Source organism: Corythoichthys intestinalis, chromosome 16, assembly GCF_030265065.1.
Source record: "Corythoichthys intestinalis isolate RoL2023-P3 chromosome 16, ASM3026506v1, whole genome shotgun sequence".
NCBI classification, from domain to species: Eukaryota; Metazoa; Chordata; class Actinopteri; order Syngnathiformes; family Syngnathidae; genus Corythoichthys; species Corythoichthys intestinalis.
This window is the reverse complement of record NC_080410.1, coordinates 31,796,428-31,818,855: the sequence shown is the minus strand read 5'-3', so window position 1 is coordinate 31,818,855 and position 22,428 is coordinate 31,796,428. Positions and strand designations below refer to the sequence as shown.

At 38.4% G+C, this 22,428-nt stretch overlaps 1 protein-coding gene across 1 annotated transcript in view; it reads right to left on the bottom strand.

The window, feature by feature from the left end:
• Positions 1–20,924, bottom strand: part of gpr146 (G protein-coupled receptor 146) — a 36,405-nt gene extending 15,481 nt beyond the window's left edge. The window contains exon 1 of the mRNA XM_057817086.1: positions 20,651–20,924. The gene's annotated coding sequence lies outside the window, so the exon portion shown is untranslated. The remainder of the gene's footprint in view (positions 1–20,650) is intronic.
• Between the last annotated feature and the right edge of the window lie 1,504 nt (positions 20,925–22,428).

Here is a 22,428-nt window from a genome sequence, read left to right as displayed (position 1 = left end):
GCTCCTAATCAGATTACTTGATTATTCAAACTAACTAGTTGATAGATCAATCGACTATTAAATTAACGGATAGCTGCAGTCGTTGATATAGTCGCTCATCAAGAAAAGAAAACTGATTGTGCATATTGCCATTGTGGCATAATTACCTCATAAGTCCATAAAATGGCAATATTAAATGTTCAGCGCATTGTTGTTTTCATCAACAAAGAAAATAATGAAAATGTTTCATCAGCAAACAATTTTTTTCATGACCATGACGAGACGATAACGGGCTAAAAAAGTGACTTGGGAGACTAAGACGGAAGGGATGAATGTCCATTTTCGTCTGACAAGACTACAACGAGATGAAAATGCGCCATAGCTTCCGTCAAATGTTCACAATGTGTGACATTTTTCTTGTTGTACAGTACAGGCCAAAGGTTTGGACACACCTCATTCAATGCAACACAAATGAAGGTCCCAACCCCATTGATAAAGCAATAAACTCCACTAATCAACCCGGAAAAGGCATAACTGTGAACTCAAAAACTATTTTAGGTGGGTGATGAGGGGGTGTCAGCCTGTTAGTGCTCAGACCATACACTCAACATCAAATTGGTGTACATGGCTGTCACCCTAGGAGGAAGCCTCTTCTGAAGACGGTACTCAAGAAAGTCCTCCCCTCTCATCAGACCATAGAACATGGTTCCAGTAATCCATGTGCTTTGTTGACATGTCTTCAGCAAATTGTTTGTGGGCTTTCTTGTGTACCGTCTTCAGAAGAGGCTTCGCCTGGGGTGACTAGGGATGGGAATTGATAGGATTTTTACGATTCCGATTCCATTATCGATATTGCTTAACGATTCGATTCTTTATCGATTCTCTTATCGATTCTAATTTGGTTGGGGGGGGGGGGGGACAAACATTTAGATTGGCATTGAGTTTGTTTAATCAGAAGTCACAACCTTGAAAACTCACAACAAGGTCAAAAGAGGCCCAAAGCCTCAATATTAACTGTGGCAAAAAGTGGCAAATGCACAAGAATGTTTAACATTTTACTGAAACATTTTTCTAATAGAAATAAAAAATATTGGTATATATTAGCATATAGGTAGTTGGTCTGCCGTTAGCAATATGTGTTAAACTTGCAGGGGTCCCCAAACTTTTTCCAGTGAGGGCTGCATAACTTTTCCCTTCTCTGAGGGGCCGGGGTCAGTTTGTAACAGAAAAAGTGTGACGATTGCAGGAGTGCCTGAATGTAAAACAATTATTGTTTTTCAGAAAGCCACAATCAAATAACCCTTTCTGGATATTTCACGGAAATAAAGTAAATAAAATAAAAATAATAATATAATATAATAATAATTAATAATAATAGCACTATTAATCAAATAGATAATAACCAAATAACCCTCTCTGAGTTCTTCACAGAAAAAGGCCAGAAAATAAATAACACTATTGAGAGAAAAAAAAAAAAAAATGCTCTCTGGTATTGTTCAGGGGGCCGGACTGAATGTTGGGGTATTCGGCCCGCGGGCCGTAGTTTGGGGACCCCTGTTAAAGTATTATTTACCAGTATATTGAAGTGCATGCCTTTTAGTTTTTATGGTGCTTTCACGCTCAAGTGGGGGCGCCCTTGCGCTTCCTCACGTGAAGAAGAACGCGAGAGAAAGCGTGAGAGAGTTAGTGAGAGAGGGAAGCACTGCTACGACCCTATGTTCTTTGTTAATGCTTGTAAAATATCTACAGAGGCAACGCCTGTATGTATCATCTTTTGTGTTGTTGTTGTTGTGTGTTTCCACTCGCGATCGGACACTTAAATCCAATTGTGTAGTGGTTTGAACGATGTGCTAATGCTAGCGAACGCATGCTAACTGATTTGTTATTACAGCTAATCATCGCTGATTTACGTTGATGCAAACCTGTTTGTTACTGGGGACGAAATTATTTGTTTCATTTCTATTTTTAGTTTCACTCTTCAAGTGATGGTTGAATAAAGTCAGCAAATTATGCCAACGTCTTCTGTATCGTCATTTCGGAGTTTAGCTAGCTGTATAGGTGTCTCGGTGAGGACAGTGCTGTCTATTCCCTCCCGACAGTCTATTCCCTCCCGATGCAGTTATCTCCACCTTGCAATGATTGCAAGTCGTTTTGTTGTAATTTTTCCTCGTGAAGTGAAGACACACATTCGATCGTTTGAATCTACTGCTGTCATTGTTATGTTTACGGCTGCAATGCTCGTGCTAAACCATCGTAACCTTTCATTTTCACCCTCTTTCCTGGTGAAGTGAAGCCAAACTTTGGAGCAGGTGGTTCTTGGTGCCATGCTAGTTTGATGTGTTTGGACAACAAGACAGTCACGACGCAATATGCGTCTTCAGGACTCGTTAAAGGGATCGTTAAGGCTATTTCATTATGATGTCGAGGCCTCGAAACACTCGGAACCGGTTCCGAATTGGAATCGTATTTCGATTCCCATCCGTAGGGGTGACAGCCATGCATTGAAGTAGAGTGCAGCGTATGGTCTGAGCACTAACAGGCTGACCCCCCACTTCTTCAATCGCTGCAGCAATGCTGATAGCACTTGTTGAGATAATTATCGAGGATTGATTGATTAAATATTTGCTTGGTTGGTTGATTGAATATTTGCTTGTGCTCATATATACCATAAATAATACATATTGCCATATTCTTCTTACTTTTATATTTGCTTGTGCTCATATATACCATAAATAATACATATTGCCATATTTTTCTTACATATATAACCAGTAAATGATTATTGCTTGCTATAACAGATTGTAGTATAATGCTTAAGTGTTACAAAGAGTTAAAGAGGGTCGGGGTGACAACTGCTTTGCTTCATGGCCGCGTCGTTGCGTAACTAGACCTTCCAGGCATCCTCAGCACCTGGGGTTTGGACTTACATATCCAATCGAAAACCACATGGGTGTCGCCAGCTTGCTTTACCCTTCCCCTCAGGGCGGCATCAATCTTGTTCAGGGAAAACCCCTAAATAAAATACCAAGGAGGTTTTTTGTCCTTTAGATCAATCTTGGTGACTCACGAGTCACATGTTTGTTCTCCTTGGCCAAGAAAACTGAGTGTCTTCTCTCCTTATTTTTGGGTAATTTTACAATGTCTACCTAAGGATCTATTTTTGAACTTGACAGCACTCCTGTAACGAGTCATGTGACATTTTGGAGGGAAAATGACAAGCAGTACTCAATTTGGACATTTAGGGATGTACGTAGTTTCTATGGGGTGTACTCATTTTTGTTGCTAGGGATTTAGATATTAATGGCTATATTTTGAGTTTTTTTTTTGGGGGGGGGGGGGGGGGGGGGATTAACTCTATTATATTAGCTGCACACAGACTACTTTTCGTTGTGTCAGTGTCATTTTGTCAGTGTTGTCCCATGAAAAGATATGGCGGAAAAACAGACAAGACTGAAAAAGCAGTTTCTGCTCTTGCACTCCTCTTTAAAAGAAACAGCAGTATTTTGAGCCAAAACAACTGTTGTGTTTGATAGAACAATATGTCTATATGCTGCCATAGCAGATTCATGGTGCATTAAGCCCCCGAACTATTTTTCATTTGTCAGTTTTACCTTGGAAACCCCCGTTTACAGACGTCGCGCAACCACTTTTGTTTCAACCTAGCCATAAAAAGAAGGTAAGTATTTATATTTGTTATTCAAAATGTCTGTCATTTTTAACTTAGAATCATTAATTGATGTCTAATATTTAGTTTAAAAAAAGAAAACGACTTTAAAAAATGATTCACTCGCATATTATAAAACTTTTAAACAAATTACGTCACAATGAAAAATTTGGCGTCTGTAAAAAGGTCACGGATATCTACCTCATAACTATTGCTTAATTGTATTTTTTTTGTTAGTCGCATTTTCACCGATATGTTAGATGATAAATAATCGATCCAAACAAAGAAAATTTTTAAAATAACGTTTAAAAGGGTAACTATATGAAAAAGAAAATCTCAACCACTCCTTGTTGTCTGCAATTTCTGCATCGCGACCCTTGTTATATCATCATGTTTCACCCATAAAATCCCCCAAAAATCTGGCTGTCGCCATTCACAGCTGTGTCTTGACACTCGGTGATACATGCTACATGGAGTTTTTGGATAGAAACAAGGTAAGTACGCGGTAATATCTCATTGAAATCGTGGCGTCCTTAATTCTGCTCTTGCGTGCTCTCGCCTCCTGTTAAAATTTTTTTTTTTTTTTTTTTAATGCCCTCCTGTTCAAAAATTTTATTCCCCCAGAAAATTGAGATTTTAAGCTTTCCAATGATGTATCACACGTGCAAATCGGATAATTTTGAAATTTGGACAAATTGGGGATCTCTGAGTGGAACTTCAAGTCACCTAAGTGTTTTCCGCCATACACTTAAATATCTGCAGAAATGCGAGAAGTGTACTCAATTTTGTGATACACTGTAACACTATAAAGTATTTTCGTCCAAAAAAACGACTAAGACTAAGATGAAAATTAAAATGGCTGCCAAAAACAACACAATTCTCAACGTACAGTGAAAAGTGGGCGGTGGTAAAAAAAAACAATAATGGCTGTTTGTTTTAAAATACAATAGTTGCAATGAATGTCCTCAGCACCTTCAAGCTTGTTCTGCTTCAGGCCGCACCCGCAAGTGCCTACAGCTTTGCATTGTGATTGACACTAAAAGCATACTTCATTCTCATGCCTTGGCAATAAAAACACAGGGAAGGCAGCTTGTATTGGTTGTCCTTGCACGTGACAGCGGTTCAGCCCAGTCTGAATTTTTTTGCAGGACTTTGCGTCAGGAACGGCGGAATGAAATATTTCCCAGATGGAGAGGGCCCCACCAAACATGATGTCGTAAGAGTGACCCTCATGTGCACCGGGTGTTTTGCAGTGTGTGACATGCTGGGCCCCACGCCCCTAGTCTCACAGTTCATCCTTACTGGAATTCACAGAGCCTTCTGAGAAATGACTGGATTATGTCACATGATTGACTGCACACAGCGCAGCAGAGCTACTATGCAAATAAAAAATAAATATAATAGGTGACTCACATTCAAAATATTGTGGCTGAGCAGCAGTGACAAGAGTGGAGTAAGGCTAAGCAACATCCCACATTCATCTTGGTTGTATAATTTATAACAATACCGCCACATTACAACCACAAAGCTACTTCTGAAAGACCATTAAAAGAAAAAAAAAAAAAAAAATGCCAAAGCCCTCCAGGCCCATTCCTTAAGCTGCTAATAATTCTTGGAAGTGTAATAATGAGGCATCTGATTCAAGGCTAAAACGGCATAATGTGTTGCCGAATCTGCCGATTAAAATTAGTTCCTTCTCTGGAAGTACAAGTACTGTTTTTTTGGGTGATAACATCGCCTGTCAACTGTTTCCTCAGTATATAACATTCCCTTCATACATGTGGTTTCAAGATTAAGAACAGAATGCTATGAACTAGCACGGTACCTATCATTCTTCATGATTTCATTCTAACTGTTTGTGATGGTGTAAAATGCTCAGCTTTTAATTAACTTTTAAAGAAGTTGGTCTGTGACCAAAAAAAATTACATAGAATCTTACACTTATACACAACGACAACGAACATGTATGTGATTTTCTTCAATTCTTTTCTAAATCTTTCACCCCGAGCAGGGCCCGATTTGGTGAGTGATATGGGAGTTCAAATTTTTAATCGAGTTAATCACAGCTTAAAAATTAATTAATCGTAAATAATTGCAATTCAAACCATCTCTAAAATATGCCATATTTTTCTGTAAATTATTGTTGGAATGGAAAGATAAGACACAAGACGGCGGAAAACACTCTGAGACCCTCAATTTAGCCAACTTTCAAGATTGTCCGATATGCATGTGAGATACATCATTGTAAGGCTTAAAATCTCAATTTTCTGGGGGAAGAAAAATTTTGAACAGGAGGGCATTAAAAAAAAAAAGTTTATTAAACAGCAACTCCCTATCTGGAGGCGAGAGCAGAATTAAAGACGCCATGACTTTAACAAAATTTTATCATGTACTTACCTTAACAAAAACTCCGTGTAGCATGTAACACTGATTGTCAAGACACAGCTGTGAATGGCCACAGCTGGATTTTTGGGGAATTTTATGGGTGAAACATGGTAATATAACAAGGGTCGCGGTGCAGAAATCACAGACATCAAGGAGTGGTCGAGATTTCTTTTTCATATATTTACACTCTTAAAGGTTTTTTTTCCCCCAATTTTTGTTGTTGTTTAGATCGATTATTTATCATCTAAAAATATCGGAGAAAATGCGACAGTAACAAAAAAAATACAATTAAGCGATAATTATGAGGTAGATATCCGTGACTTTTTTACAGACACCATTTTTTGCATTGTGACGTAATTTGTTTAAAAGTTTAAAATATGCGCGTGAATAATTTTTTTTTAATCTTTTTTTTTTTTTAAACAAAATTTACATCAATGACGGATTCTACACTAAAAATGACAGACATTTTGAATAATAAATGTAATTAATTACCTTCGTTTTATGGCTGGGTTGAAACAAAAGCGGTTACGCAACGTCTGTAAACGGGGGTTTCCAAGGTAAAACAGACAAATTAAAAATAGTTTGGGGGCTTAATGCGCGATGAATCTGCTATAGCAGCATATAGAGATATTGTTCTATCAAACACAACAGTTGTTTTGGCTTAAAATACGGCCGTTTCTTTTAAAGAGGAGTGCAAGAGCAGAAACTGCTTTTTCAGTCTTGTCTGTGTTTTCTGCCATATACATTCAGTATAGTGTACATAAGTACTGTATTTGCTTATTATAACAATAAATCCACAAGATGGCATTACCATTATTAACATACTTTCTGTTCAAGGGATCCACGGATAGAAAGACATGTAGTTCTTAAAAGATAAATGTTTGCACAAATTATAGTTATTTTTTTATAAAAATGTTTTCGTTTTAATAAAATTCGTAAAATTTTCAATCAAAAAATAAACTAGTAGCTCGCCATTGTTGACGTCGCCGAGCGGTGACGTCACATGCGCCTCTGCTGTTCTTTCACAGAGTTTTTAACTACGTAAGGTAGTGATTGAAATACACCACAAGGTGTCAATGGTGAGTTTTAAATTACTTAGAAATCAAGCCGATGAGTGTGTTTTGTCCCTCCACTGATGCCGTAGTTCCCTGTTTACTGGTCCATCCACGTCATTTGAGTGCTGGCTTCACAACGTAAGAGACCTCTGATAGTTTGTATATTGTGACTAAATAGTGCCATCCAGTGTATTTGTTGAGCTAAATGAAATGTTTGAATAGAGTTTGACCAAAGTCTGAGTAAGTTTAATGTGTATTTTGCATAGCTATTTTGATTGAGAATGCCAGTTCTCTTTGCATTGTTTTTGTGAACATTATTTTTTTGAGAGATGGGAATATTATTTTTGTTGTGCTTTCACTAAATGATACTTATGTTTGTTGTGAAGGAGTTGCCAAAGCTTATGCCAATAAAAGGTGCAGTCCAATGAACGCCTGTGTCCACTCGCCTTTCTATGCCTCTTCGCTCTCAATGTGCAAAAAACGGCGTCATTGTAATCTGTTTGAGGCAATGCATGAGCAAGTCATTCCGTGCATGGGTTAAATGCGTCAAATATTTTAACGTGATTAATTTAAAAAATTACCGCCTGTTAATGTGATAAATTTGACAGCACTACTATTAATGTAATTATTATATTTTTTGACTGTATGCTGAGTAAAGAAAGCTGTATTGCACTGGCAGATGTATCTATCTTCAACTACTTGTGGCCTTTCACAAATGTGAGAGGTACTGCATAAAAATATTTCTTCAAACGATCCTGAATTTTAACCTCTCATGGGTGGTTTGGGAACACATCCACCCTATTTAAATGGGAAACTCGAAAAATTAAGGCCCCCCCGTAGTCAACCAAAGCCCCTTTCAGACTTATATTCCCTTAAATTCTCGTGTAAGGTGACGCGGAACTTATCCGTGTCATGGCTTTCAGAAATGGGGAGATGTACCGGGAATTACCCGGGTTGGACACTTTCAGACTTGTCCCGTGTTGGCGACTCGGTGCTCTCTGTGTAGGGAGGGCTTGGGCGCGATTTTATAACCCAGACATTATGTCATTTTTGGTTGGCATCAGCAACAAAACTAACCACACATTTCCAAAGATGAATGATAGAATGTCTCTTCCTCGGCTCTAAAATCCAGTGGCAATTTAATTTTGTTGTTCCCCGTTTCATTTAATCTTTTTAGTTTGCAATGTTGATAATTTCAATGTTTGTTTACTGCCTTTTGTCTTACTGCGAAGAAGGACGATATGACAATCACCCCGCCATGATATTTACGAAATCAGCCTTTGCGCTGTGACTCGGGAAATTAACGGCTGCTTTCACATATGCTGCATCCCGGGTAAGTCTCGGACATTATACTTGGACGTGGTCCGGTTAATGTCCGTGTCAGTCGACCCAGTAAATTGCTTTCAGACATAAGGGCTACCAGTTTAAATCCCGGGATTTAACCAGAGTTCAGCATATGTTTGAAAGGACCTGAAGATAGCACAGTTTATATTGGCCTGCACCAAATTATGAAAACATTATTGAATATGATTTTTTTTTTTGCAATATAATATTGCATTGACAGTTATAGACATAAAATCCATTTCAACTGGGAAGGCTGTCACTTAATGATTTTTTTCTGCCATTGATGGTGATAGACTTCCAATCTAGTTTGACTGGGGAGGGTAATCAAACTAGAAAGGGATGTCTATTGCCCTCAGTTGCCACGTTTACATGGAGCCAAATATTCCAATTACAATCGGAATATTTGTTCAAACCGAATAAATGTGTTCCATTTCAACACCTCATTCGGAATGAACAGGCCCAAACCGAATGGAATTTCATTCCGATTCACAGGGGTGGAATATTCCTTTTCCCAAACCGATTAGAAGTAAAATTATATCATGTAAACAGGGAAGCGGAATGGTGTCTGGTTGCGTTCTTTCTGCACATGCTCCGTACTGACGTGGTGACGTCACTTGGTGACGTAAGTAACGTCACTTGCAACATGGCTTCCAAGCACAGCGCACCTAATTGGAGTCCGGCGGAAAGATTGTATTTAATTCAAACTTTAAAAGAATTGAATATAATTGCTCGCTTAGACGGGCGTAAAACGAGGAACAGTGAACTATTTAAAAAAGTTCACGAGAGGTTACACGAAGCCGGAATAGACCGGAGCGTTGACCAGATTAGAAACCGGTGGAAAACCGGCTACTACAAGGCAAAAGAGCAAAACAGCAGAAGCGGATACGACCCCACAAACACAACAAGTGGGTTAAAGTTAAAACAGCAGCACTCCGACGATCGATCTCCATGTTTTGCAACGTGACGCTTTGTTTTGATTAATCTGCGCATGTCAGACGGCAGTTGTCAAACGTCCTTTCGGAATAAAGGCAGTCACATGTAAACGCTGGATCGGAATAGATGATGTGACATGTAAACAGCTGATCTGAATTTCCATTCGGAATGATTTGAATCGGTATGAATAAAAGTCAGCATGTAAACGTGGCTACTGACAGCCAAGCCCGTCGACAGAGGTGGGCAACCAAGTATGTTGTCCCCGGCCTCAGGAACATGAGGGCCCCTGAATCACTCTTAATGTATTTTACTTTATATTCACATATTTCTTTTTTATTTATATCATTGTCTGATTAAATATTATGTTCTACTCCATATATACTTCAAAATTTAACATATTAAATATTTCAAATTTATATTTTTTCCCTTATTTTTTTGCACAACACCCCCCCCCCACCCCCACTGTCTTAGCAGAGAATGGTTTGATCCCGCTTTGGCGTACTCAAGGCTACACTATGTACGTGCCCTGAAGCGGGAAATTAAAATCTGTCATTGTTATAAACTCTAAACATGGCGAGTCGAAATAAATCGGGTGCGAAGAAAAGAAAAAAAGAAAAAGAGATGAAGATCATAGAGGTGAACGAGAAAAAATGTTTTAAAAGGGGGACAAGAAGCCAGAGAATTAGGACTAGATTTGGCTGTGGACGGTGATGGTAAGTGAACAACTGCCGCTAACAATGTGAACGTTTACATTCGCGATCACCGTGACCAAAGCCCGATTCGAGTCTGTCACCGGCCGCTTGTAGCCTATTGAGCTGCGGTATGACAAGACATGCTGCCCTCGTTGAGCAGAGAAGAGAGAAAGTGATGGGAGATCAGGGATCTATATTAGTCTGTGGGGAGCAGGTGAGCGAGGCTGAACAGACTCTGGTCCGGCGGCTGGATTTACAACTCACTGTGTATTATAGCAAACGCTAATACAAATCCATCACCGAAACAGCACAAACAATATACAATATCACAGGGAAGGCTTAACAACCTAGCCATGCTCTCCATTGAGCGCGAGCTTGCTCAAAAACTGGATTTCACTGATGTTATAAATGACTTTGCTGTCAAAAAAAACCAGGTGCATCACTGTTTGAGGGCTTGATAACCCCAGGGATGTGGAGGGGGCAGGCACAGGATGTTTAGTTATACTGTTTTGTTGCTTAGCAGGCAGGCATAGGGCTCTCAGTTGTACTGTATTGTAGCCTAAATGGGACAATAGATGGAAATTGTTTGTTTATATTGTGTCACATCACATTACGGTCTGTTCTGTTAAATTTACCTGTGCATCTCAAATTAAATAATTTGAAAATGTACACTGTCATTGCTAGCAAAGAGTTAAAAGTACTGCGTATGTTGTCGTGACAAGCTCGTGGCAGGGGTGGGGTGGGGTGGGTGGGCACTACAATGGTCTCTTGTCCCCGGGCCCCTGCAAGCCTGTTGACAGCCCTGGTGACAGCCAATGAGTGATTTGAAATTTTGAAGTTGGCCCTTGCATCCTTTGATTTTTTTTTTTTTTTTTTTAAAGCGGACCTTGGAGAAAAATATTTAGACACCCCGAATAAAACACAAACATCAATTAAGCTACCGAACCTGCAACGATTAATCGATTAACTCGAGTAATTTGATTAGAAAAAAAGATTCTAATTAAATTTTGCTGCTTCAAGTATTCGTTTCATTAAAGTGTCGTTTTAATGATTTGTTTTGAAAGTGCATTTAGTTTTATCGATTTGGGTGGATACACTGCCATCAAGTTGCAACAGCGAATATGAAATAACTCATTTCACATGGCTGAATCCAGCTGCTCCCTGTTAAGACCAACATAAGCTAAGTTTGTGTTTGAGCTAATGTATTTTTTAATGTATTTGTAATTTAGTTGAATGGTATATTTAGCCGTTTATTGTGGGAATAAGTGTTTGAAGCATTTGTCAAGAGCATTGTAAAAAAGAAATGTTAGCGTTTTATAGCATTTAAGCTAGCGGACTTTTGCTATGTAAGTTAGCCAATTATTCTTTTGTTCTATTTAGATCCTCATTTATTTATTTTATACCGTTTGAGCATGACAAGCATGACAATTACTATGTATTTTAATGATCAAAATACATCATCAGCAAGCGGTCATGTTTCTTCGACAACTTTTAAGTGATTTCTCCCAGCTGGCGGCACGTTGGAACTGTCACGGCCATCAACTGGAGTCAGAGTTCAGCGGTCAGCACAAAGCAGGCTTAAGCGCACTTAAGCCATGGCCCCCTGCATGCCCCATGTCGCCTTTGGTCACGTGGATGAAGTTGACGACGACAAGTGTGCCCAGGCCAAACAGGCAGGGAATGGCCTAAAACCGCAGGCTGCGTTTAATGTGCTGAGCGGGAAGATTATAGCACAAGTATTTGGTCAAACTGCAGCTTTCACTCTCAAAAGCAGTCATCTGTTTAACATTACTACATTTCTACTGATAGTATATGGAGGAATTTTTCATTGTGCTGGGCACAGTTTGAATGGGGAAGGCTATAAGGAATCTAACAGTAAATACTAAGCCTGTCGCGATATGCAATGAGTCAATTTATCGTACAGTAAATAAAAATGAGGCCGGTAACTTTCCCGGCTACCATTTATCGCTGCGTGCGTACGTGAGTGTAGAAATTTGTGCGTGCATGTGTTTCCGTGTGCTGCATGCACTCGCCATACCTCCGTATTGATTGCATATGAGACTCTTGTTTCTTTCACAGATATTTATCAGTCATCAATGCGCCGTAGAATTAAAGTACAGATACAAAAAATGAGGAAACATGTCCATATTAAACAATGTAAAATGTGAGCATTACTATATTGAGGTTAATGGGAAAAAAGATAATGTACTAACCACTTTAGTCTACTATAAAACATTGGCAGTGTATCCAAAAGGCAAAATTGTGGTTAAAAGGTGACACTTCAAACATGAAAACTCGCTAGTTTACAGCATTTGCAAACGATGGGAGAAAAAAATCTATTACTGACACTACATGCATTAAGAAAAGGGAACTTTTTTGTTTTTTGAACCGAGTGTAAAGCTTTAGGTTAGCGGTTTAGCTAACATACTTCCGGTGAACATTTCAAAATAAACGAACGTCATGTTCAACATGTAAATAAGGATTTCTGGAGTTGAGCTCACATATTTCGGATTCTATACTTAGATTAGCTTTAAAATGACACAAATTATGAAAAATTTGATTGGCAATGAAAAATCTGGCTTCAATTTTGCTAACGTGCACCTTGCAGGACAAGATGACAGTCATTTTGAATCAAATAAACACTTTGATGGGCTCTAATTGGCATTAGGTTTCTCACTTATTTCATATACTGCACTAAGCTAGCTTTCAAATGACTCGTTATGCATTGTGTGTGTTTTTGTATGTTTATTGTTTTCAATAGAGTTTGTGTTGTATTAAGATTAACAATTTATTGCATTTGAATGGGTTCTACATTAGTGATTGAATTGGTTTTAAAAAATGGCAATATTATCGCATTTCAGCAATAATTTATGAGAAAATGTATCGCCTACTAAAATTTGTTATCGAGAGAGGCCAAGTAGATACATTTATTAGCCAAAAAATTATGTACACCTGCAGAGTGTATTCTGCCAATGCAAAAAGGATACATGTTTCTCCTAATAGTGTAGAGTAGTACAAGTAGCTAAAAATTGTTTCTAAAATTTTGAGCATCACCCCACGGTTTGCCAGCTCAGTACCCAAATGCGATACATTGTGTCGTTCAATGCTAACATCAACATCCGCTGCACAGGGATTTATAACTAAAATAAATAAGTAAAAACAATAGACAAGAAACCACTACATTTACGGAGAAAACAGCAAATTTGAACTTGTTCTCAAGTTGGCTCCTGTAGGATAAATAGTTGTTTCAATTTAAAGCTTTTCTGCAAATTCCATTCAAAACTAAACAAACCTTTGCACGAGAACAATGTCACTGCGTTTGATTTATTGAGTGTAGCTATATGTCAAATGTACTTAAAAATGTATATTAATATATAACCCAATAATACAGGTTTGCAGAGGGATGGTAGGGACATATCACAAACAACATTTCAGGATGCTCAAATTGTCCCCACCAACCTTTAAGCAACATATTTGCATATAATAATGACTTCAGTTAAATAGGTAATTTAGATTGTCTTCCCATATGTTGTAAGGATAAAATTGACCCTACCATTATTAAGTCATTTTTTCATTATGTTCACCCTTGCATTTACCCCTTTTCGGCTGCTGAATGTGCCGGTCCATTTTTTCCCCTCAAACGCACGTTTGATTTAAAACGTATTAATATATTCTCTACATTATTTATTTTAAAAATATTTTCTTTTGCAGCATATGCAGACATTTTTCAGATAATCATACATTAATCATAGTCGAGGTATAACATTTTCATTTTTCGTTGCGTTTAGCTGTGCTTGTGGAAAAAAGCAGTAGTGTTTTACCTGCAAGAAGGCTCTATTTTTATTTGTTTTTGTTATAACCTGATTCAGAAATTATTGTTCCGTTATATTTATTTATTTAGACAATGTTGGTCTTAAGACAAATGTTTATTTTTCTGCATTCCTATATAATTAGGAAATGATTAACAAGTGTGTATGTTAACAGGAGTGTCACTAGGTTTTAAGAACAGGGGGGGCTTAGCCCCCAGGAGTTACACAGGATGTACGTGAACGTAGCGTACATGCACAAAAGTTCCCAAACAGCTAACAAAGATTGATCATTTATATACATATATACACATACAGGGGCGTCACTAGGTGTTAGGAACATGGGGGGCTTATTTAAAATGTAAATAGTCATGGAAATAAAGAAAACGCACTAATGAGAAGGTGTGTCCAAACTTTTGGCCTGTACTATATATACGTTTGTGGGGGGGCTGAATGGATGCTATATATGATAACCTTCTTGGCTTTCTCCACTTTCTAATCATTAATCGCCAACTCACTTTTTAAGTAGTGGTCTCTCCCCTATCACCCTCTTTGCTCATCTGCTCTGACTGCTACAGGTCAATCAGTGTTTCCCACAGGATTTTAGGAGACTGTGGTGGGAGGGTCTCTGACCCTCGGGGTAGGGTGTGTGTGTACATTTTCAAGCCTGATGTATCTCTTAAGGGCATTTTGAGACCACTGAATGTAATATAAATTGCTGTATGCGGTGTCGCCGGATCGCGCCAAATGCAGCAGAATGCAGCAGACAGTAGTCCCGTAGCCTGGTACACCAGACTCAGTGGCAATATGTTCCAATCCGCGGTAAATTCGGTTTTACATGACCAAAAACACATCGAGTCGCTAAAACCAACAGTCTGTCTCGCGCTAGCCATGTTGAATATGTTGAAATGTCTCTCGCTAGTTTCTTGTCGCTTAACCGATGTCGCGTCAGCCCGTCGCTGATTGGTCCGCTCCGCTGTCCATTTGCTGTGGCTGGCTCCGCCCTAGAAATTTTTTTCTGCTGAATGGTGGCCAGACTCATACTCTCATAGCCAGGCATGAAAATGGGTCAGGGGTTAAAAAGGTGAGAAGGGTGTGGAGGAAATATGTTCCAGTACACTGTACACCCCAACAAAATATTGAGCTCTGTCGACCCACACTGTGTTTCAGCAGGGCCGTGCAGAGACCGGTGGAGGGGCGGGTGCTCGTAGATCAAAAGGGGCACATGAACAAGTATTTAATACACCTTAAAAAAACCTAACTTCAATTTTAACCAGCTTTAGATAATAATTGGCTGCGACTGTGACATACTTTAATTGGGAGGGGGCAACAGTGAATAGAAATCAAAACTGTCATCAACACTTTCTGGCTGTGACTCAGTCAGTCTGCCTCTTTTCTTCCTTCAACCTCTGCATCAAAACTTCCTTCCTCAACTTGTTCATCTGAGAACAAACCACATCAGATGGTCACTGAGCCACCAACAGCACAGTTTTCTTAAAACTATTATTTCATTATTATCCATACTTAACAACTCTAGCACCTAATGATTAATAAAGCAATGACATAAAATCTTATAGAAAAATAACATTGTAATTGTGTTTATAATTGTATTTAATACCCGACTATCCTTGCAAACTTGGTCTTACCAGGTCTGCTATTCACCCAGCTGATGAGGTATCCACTGCCTTTAGCAGCCTCATCTAACTCCTTTTTTTATCCCTCAATCTCCCTTCCCTACGAGGCATGTCTATGTATTGAAATATAAATATTTTAAAAAAAAAAAAAAAAACAAGACTCCCCGGTGGTTTTTAGTTTTAAAGCTTTCTTAATTTCTTTCTCTCTCAATAACGATGGAGGTAGATTTGTGTTTTTATTATTCAATCAAAAAACAAAGTTACTTCTATCAAAAACAAAGTTGCTTCAATCAAAATACAGTATATACTTTTAATCCCCAAAAAGTCACTTCAATAAAAAAAATTGTTTTTGATTGCAAAAATAAATTTGAGACAAAAAAAAGCATTTGAAAACTATTTTTCTTGATTTAAACAAATTTTTCAATTGAAGTAATGTTGTTTTGCGTTTGGGCCACATTTTGGCTAGGACATTTGTGTCTTTATTATTCAATCAAATAAGTTGCTTCAAACAAAACAATCACCGTTTACCAAAGCCTGAGAGGGTTTGAGTAGACTCACTATGAAGCATTTAATAAAGCCAAGCATTTTCTTACTACTTTATTCTTGTTTAAAAATAATTCGGTGGGGCAGTAACATGTTTAAAACATATCATAATTCTTACATTTAGAAGTGCTTGAAAATCATTTATAAATGATACTTTGGTGAAAAAAGTGAAAAAACATGTCTTATATATATGTATCTTTTTTCCAATGTAAAATCTGAATAAATGCATTGAACACGCACAAAAAAATGGGGGGGGGGGGGCGGCGCTACTTCGCGGTTTTCACTTATTGCGGCGGGTTCTGGTCACCATTAAACGAGAAAAACGAAGGATCCCTGTATTTCTCAAAAGCTTTAAGAAACACGACTCATTCCCACCACTTGTCGGGCCGGTGTTGTGTCGACACCGGCCGTCAGCTCAAGTCCCAGCAGAAAATAACACGTCTCAGGCGGACGACGGGAGCGATGCGAGGCGCCCCCTCCATCCGAGAGCATGCCGCTTAATTTGACTCAACAGTGTGTTTCTTCGTTTATATTACCGCTAAATACACAAGCTTGACGCCAATTTAACGGGAGCTTTTTTTTTTTCATGCGAGATTTGGCTAGCTCTGGCAGTGTTCAACGCAAGCTGCAACGAATGGCAGTAACTTTTTTATATCGCAAAATGTGAAAATGATTGAAACCATTACTCACCAAATTCAATCAGCTGGCAAATACAGGCAAGTGTGTATGCTGCGCTCTGGTCTGCCCCGGTGTGGATAAGGCCTGCTTTTTGTTTTCGCAGCTTTGCAATGCAACCAAAGGCTCTCCGAGCACTCCATGTACACGTAAGGAGTGCGCACGTTTGGAATAATGGAACGCAGCTTGGGCCGATGATTGGTTCTCGTCAACGAAGCATCTAGAAGGATTTGCTGACTGTCCAAGTGTCACTTTTTTAAAGAACCGATTTCTTAAATGCTCAGTTTACGTACTAAATTAATCACATGATGATAATAATAATTAAATAAAACCTCCCGACCCCCCCCCCCAAAAAAGAATTTCTCCTCGGATCTACGCAATTCACGTAGGTCGCCCTTTTTGACCTCAAAACGGCGAATTTCGCCGAAAGGTGAGATTTTCATGCCTGCATAGCACAGCTATGACCTATGAGTCTGGTGTACCAGGCTAGTAGTCCCGTCTATGAGCGCGACCTGTTGGCGCGTGTCTGTGTGTGTGCACGCACGCGCGCGCTCTCGCTCGAGCGGGTAGTAGAGTGGAGTGGGCTACAGCTGTGTAATCGGCTGACTGACGCATCTGATTATTATCTTTTTTGTTGTTGTTTTTTTTTCAGCGGGGGGGGCAAACAAGAATGTGGCGGCCCGCCACAGTCTCGTTCATTGGTGGGAAACACTGGGTCAATAAAGGTGGTCGACTGGATTGGATTTTTATTGTTGTATTATTATGACTATCCACTGATGTTATCTACTGATGGTAATCAAAGCTTAGAGCTCAGCTCCTGTACTCATCTGCGTAAAGTGAGAAACCCAGCTGATGCTCCAGAAGAAAGTCACCCCAAAGAAAGTGGTAACAAGATCGCACACTTAACTCTACTAGGACCTTCACAATGCATTTCAGACTAACTCGCTTGCAGCAGCTAAGTAGCAACTTTATTTTAGAGCTGGGATGAAACTTTTGACCGCAAAACAACAAAGGTAAGATGTGCGCAGAGATCGACTGCGAAAAAGAAAAAAAAAAGTAGTACCGAGTCTACCGACTGCTTCTTAGGTCACAGGAAAATCGCGGACAGGATTTTCAGAGATGTGGGCGTTTTCTATATGAACAAGTGGAAAGGATTGGATAGCGACACACTGAAGGGGCTCTCTACTGACAGATTTATGATCATATTTACGTTAATAATGACAGGTTTTATGATTATTGATTTTAACTAAAATCCTGGCAAATTATTGTGAATTTTTCTTTTATCCTAGACTATTTTTTTTCTGTTGTTTTAGTTACCTGACATGTCAGGTAAATAAAACAACCTCAAACAATTGTCTGGGATGAAAGAATATTTTATAATTTATAAGTGTAGGCAAAATGAACCCAATACAGTTAATATTCTGGCAACTCCATAGTGAATATGTCAGCATTTTTTGTTTTTTTTTGTTTTTTTTTTAAATAAAATAGTGCTGCAACAATCAATCGATTAACTCGAGTATTCGATTAGAAAAAAGTATTCGAATATAAATTTGTTGCTTCGAATATTCATTTAATTAAAGTGGCGTCGTAATGGTTTATTTTGAGTTTCCATTTTGTTTTATTGATTAAGGTGGACACACTGCCCTCTGGTCTGCCACATTTCACATGGCTGAATCCAACTGCTCCCTGTTAAAGCCAACTTAAGTTTTTATTGGAGCTCCTGTTTTTTAATGCAATTGTAAATTAGTTTATAGATATATTTAGCCGTTTTTGTGGGAACGTGTCTGAACCATTTGTTAAGAGCATTGTAAAAAATAAAATAAAATATAAAATAAAAAACGTTAGCACTTTATAGCATTTAAGCTAGCGGACGTTTGCTATGTACATTAGCCAATGGCGTACCGCAAGCAAGACGTCACTTCCGCTCGTTAATATTCATGACATTAGCTACTGTTGCTAAGTAGGGACAAGCCACTGTTTGTCCCTAATAGGAAATGAATGGAAATCGTGTACGAAGGATATGTTTACAGAGCTAAACCTACCAATTATCTCCGAAAATGATGTGCCTGGTGCCAAATTGACTGGCAAAGATGTGGAAGAACATAAAAACGTTCAGTTAAAGAGATGGTTTTAGTATCGAAGGCTGAAAAAGACGAAAAAACCAGCGGACCTAAGCATAGCTTTAGCTTTTTTATCGACGCGACTGATAATGACATTCTCCTGTTTCAACAAGCTATCCTTTACCATCAGCCCTGTCTTTCTCATATATCCTCTGGTTGTCCTACGTCTCTTACCTTTCTTGGGGGTAATTTAGTTAGCTTTGTGTAGTGATCGTAAATGCTACTCAGTGACAGCCAATGAACACATTTAATTTTTTCATTGATAACACATCTTAATTCTATAATTTATTTACACTTCCCCCTTACTAAAGTTGTTATATATATATATATATATATATATATATATATATATATAACAAACGGTAACAGTTGCAGTCAGATACCATTGTAATTCTTTTCAGGTCATTCATTGTCAGACAGAAGCAGTACGGCACAACGTTACGCTAAAAAAAAAAAAAGTTAAAAATATAAAATAGCTTACCTCTTTGTCCTCTGAAAGACCATGCCAACCCAACATAAGGTTTACTGCATAAGAAATGTGAATGGATTCACCGAGCTGGTGTTAAAAGTCCGCGCAAGTTGATTCGGTCGTCACATTTTTTCCTCCCGAGTTTTTGGTTTCCGGAAACGTATGAAGAAAACATCCTTCAAGTGTCGTAATGTCTAGAGTCGTTTCTACAAATTCCAAAAAAGCAATGCGTGATCGGCATGTTCGTTTTTGAAAGATTACCGGAGAAAAGTAGCTCAAATTACGTTGTGTCTATGCAAGCGGGTCTATAATGTCCCACTTCGGCTTTACTTCTGCTTTATGATGCGACGTCACGGTCTAAAAATAGCCTGCGTGCGGCACGCCATTGTTCTTTTGTTGTACACAGATCCCCATTTATTTATTTTTTTATACTGTTTGAGGCTCAGCTCAGGCATTTTAATTTTTCGTGTTCCTTATCCGATTACTCGATTATTCGAACTAACTAGCTCATCGATTAATCGACTACTAAAAGAATCGATAACTGCAGCCCTAATATAAAAACACACTAAAATATTTACACTTTAACACCCCTAACGACGCCACTGTATGTTAAAAGTTGTTCAAATGTTGCAATTTAGATTTCTTAAATTTGCTAATAAAATCCCGACATTTATTGTGGAAGTTTTCAAACAAACCAAAAAAAGTTATAGCCTATCAAATGAATTGGGTTCACATGTGTGAGAAATGTAGCTCTGACCCCCGTTCACCCAATTTGTTTGGTCTTATTATTGTATATGCAGGATATGCTGTTATATCGTCCCTAACTATGTTTAGAGCAAAGCTATGCCCTTGTTATAATCACACAGAAATTTCTTGAGGAAAAGTACTTGTAATTTTGCAGTGAAAATTTTACATAAATTGGGCAGGAATTGGGGGTGGGGGGCAATGGTATTCTGTGCCCTTTGCGTCAATATGTCATTGTCTACAGTACTTTCAAGCTAGCTTCAAACTACACATGATCAAAACTCTTTCTACCAGCTCATCATGTGAGCAACTTCCTATTACAAGTGTATTTTTTCAATGGTATATTGTTCTGGACTACAATGCACACAGGACGAAAACAAACAAGACTTTGTGGTGACGTCCATCGCACTTGACGCCATAAATTGTGGCTAGCTGTCACGGTTTACTCCGCATTTTGAACCCTTTTCTACTACACTCACTCGTGACTAAAACATTTCCAAAGGGGGAAAAAATCGTTTTGTTTTGTTTTTTTAAGTGAGTGGGGGGTTTTTTGAAGGCAAAAACAGATCTAAAAGTAGATGAGTGAAGAGGAGGGGGGGCGACTCACCAGAGACGTTTGAGACTTGGCTCGCTGTCGGAGCAACTACGGAGGCATCGGGTCAGGATGTAGCATTTCTACAGGCATTTCTCAATCGCTTCATTTGAAGGGTAAAAAAGCCCAGAAAAATATTCGTCTGGTCGGCTGCCTAATCCCCCACGAAAGCAGCGAAAAAACGGCGTTTTATTCCATTCGTGGTCCTCGACTAGCAACTTTTGGGAAGACGCTTGTTCTGAAAAAAGGGGGCAGTCTGCTGGAAAAGCTACGAGCGCTACAATGTGTACACACGTGACCCTCCCCCATAGCCCCCCTCGTCCCCCCTGATCTCCGGTCGCGAGCCTCGGGAGGACGTCCTCCGCTCTGATTGGACAATTGGTTAAAGGGGGCGGAGCGAAATGAGCCGACAAGTGGAGGAAGTACTCACACACACACATTGCACACATATATGTTTTCACCACTTAACAGAACTTTATAACAGAACTATGGAGGTAGATTTGTGTCTTTATTATGCAATCCAAAAAAAGTTGCTTCAATCAAATAAAAAGTTGCTTCAATCAAAATATATATTTTCAATCGAAGAAAACGTCACTTCAATTTTTTAAAAAATGTGTTTGAATGCAAAAATAAATTTGAAACTCCCAAAAATATATTTGAAAACTATTTTTCTTTGATTGATTTTTTTTTTTTTTTTTTTTTTTTTTTTTTGAAACACCATTTTTGATTGAAGTCATGTAATTTTGCGTTTGGACCACATTTTGGCTAGGACATTTGTGTCTTTATTATTCAATCAAAAAATAAGTTGCTTCAAACAAAAAAATATACAGTACTGTGCAAAAGTTTTAGGCAGGACACCTGCCTAAAACTTTTGCACAGTACTGTATATTTATTTTTTTAATTATTAAATTTATTAGGAACATGGAAGCTTCCACTTGGGGAAAATATATACATACAGTATATCCTATGGAAGCTTCCACTTGGGGAAAATATATACATACAGTATATCCTGTATATACATAATATAATAAAAATATACAGTACTGTGCCAAAGTTTTAGGCAGGTGTCCTGCCTAAAACTTTGGTACAGTACTGTATATTTTCAAAAGAAAAATCACTTCAATCAAAATTTTTTTTAAATTCAATCGTAGGAAAAAAGGTTTGAATGTGAAAAAAAATTTGAGACTCAGAAATTCGCATTTGAACACTTTATTTTTCATTCAAACTGTTTTCTTTGATTGAAGCAATCCTTTTTGTGTTTGAGCCATATTAGGGGTAGGACATTTGTGTCTAAATCATTCAATCGCAATAAAAGTTGCTTTGATCCAAAAACTATTTTTAATCAAAGAAAAAAATCATTAGCAAAAATATACATTTTTTGAAAATATATTTTTTTATTTGAAATATATATTTTTTTTATTGAAGTGTCACTTTTTTTGAAAAGCAAAAAGTTTTAAACTTTTTTTTTTCAAAGTGGAAAAAGTTTTGAACACACTTTTTTTTTTTTTGAAGTGGAAAAAGTTTTGAAAGCACTTTTTTTGGATTGAATCATTTTGACACAAAGATTCAACTTCAACGCTAGTTCCGGTGTGTTTGAGTGGCAGGTGATTATGCCAATGGCATAAAAGTATGAAGCAAGAATAATGGCCACCAGGGCTCCATCCAGTCATCGGAGTCTCCTGGAGTCCAAGCCGAATATAGGGCACCGGTACGGGGGTGTGACATCGGCATTTCACCGGAGTACGGTGCCCTGCTGCTTAATGTGATTCAACACGGCGATCTTCACCCGCTGC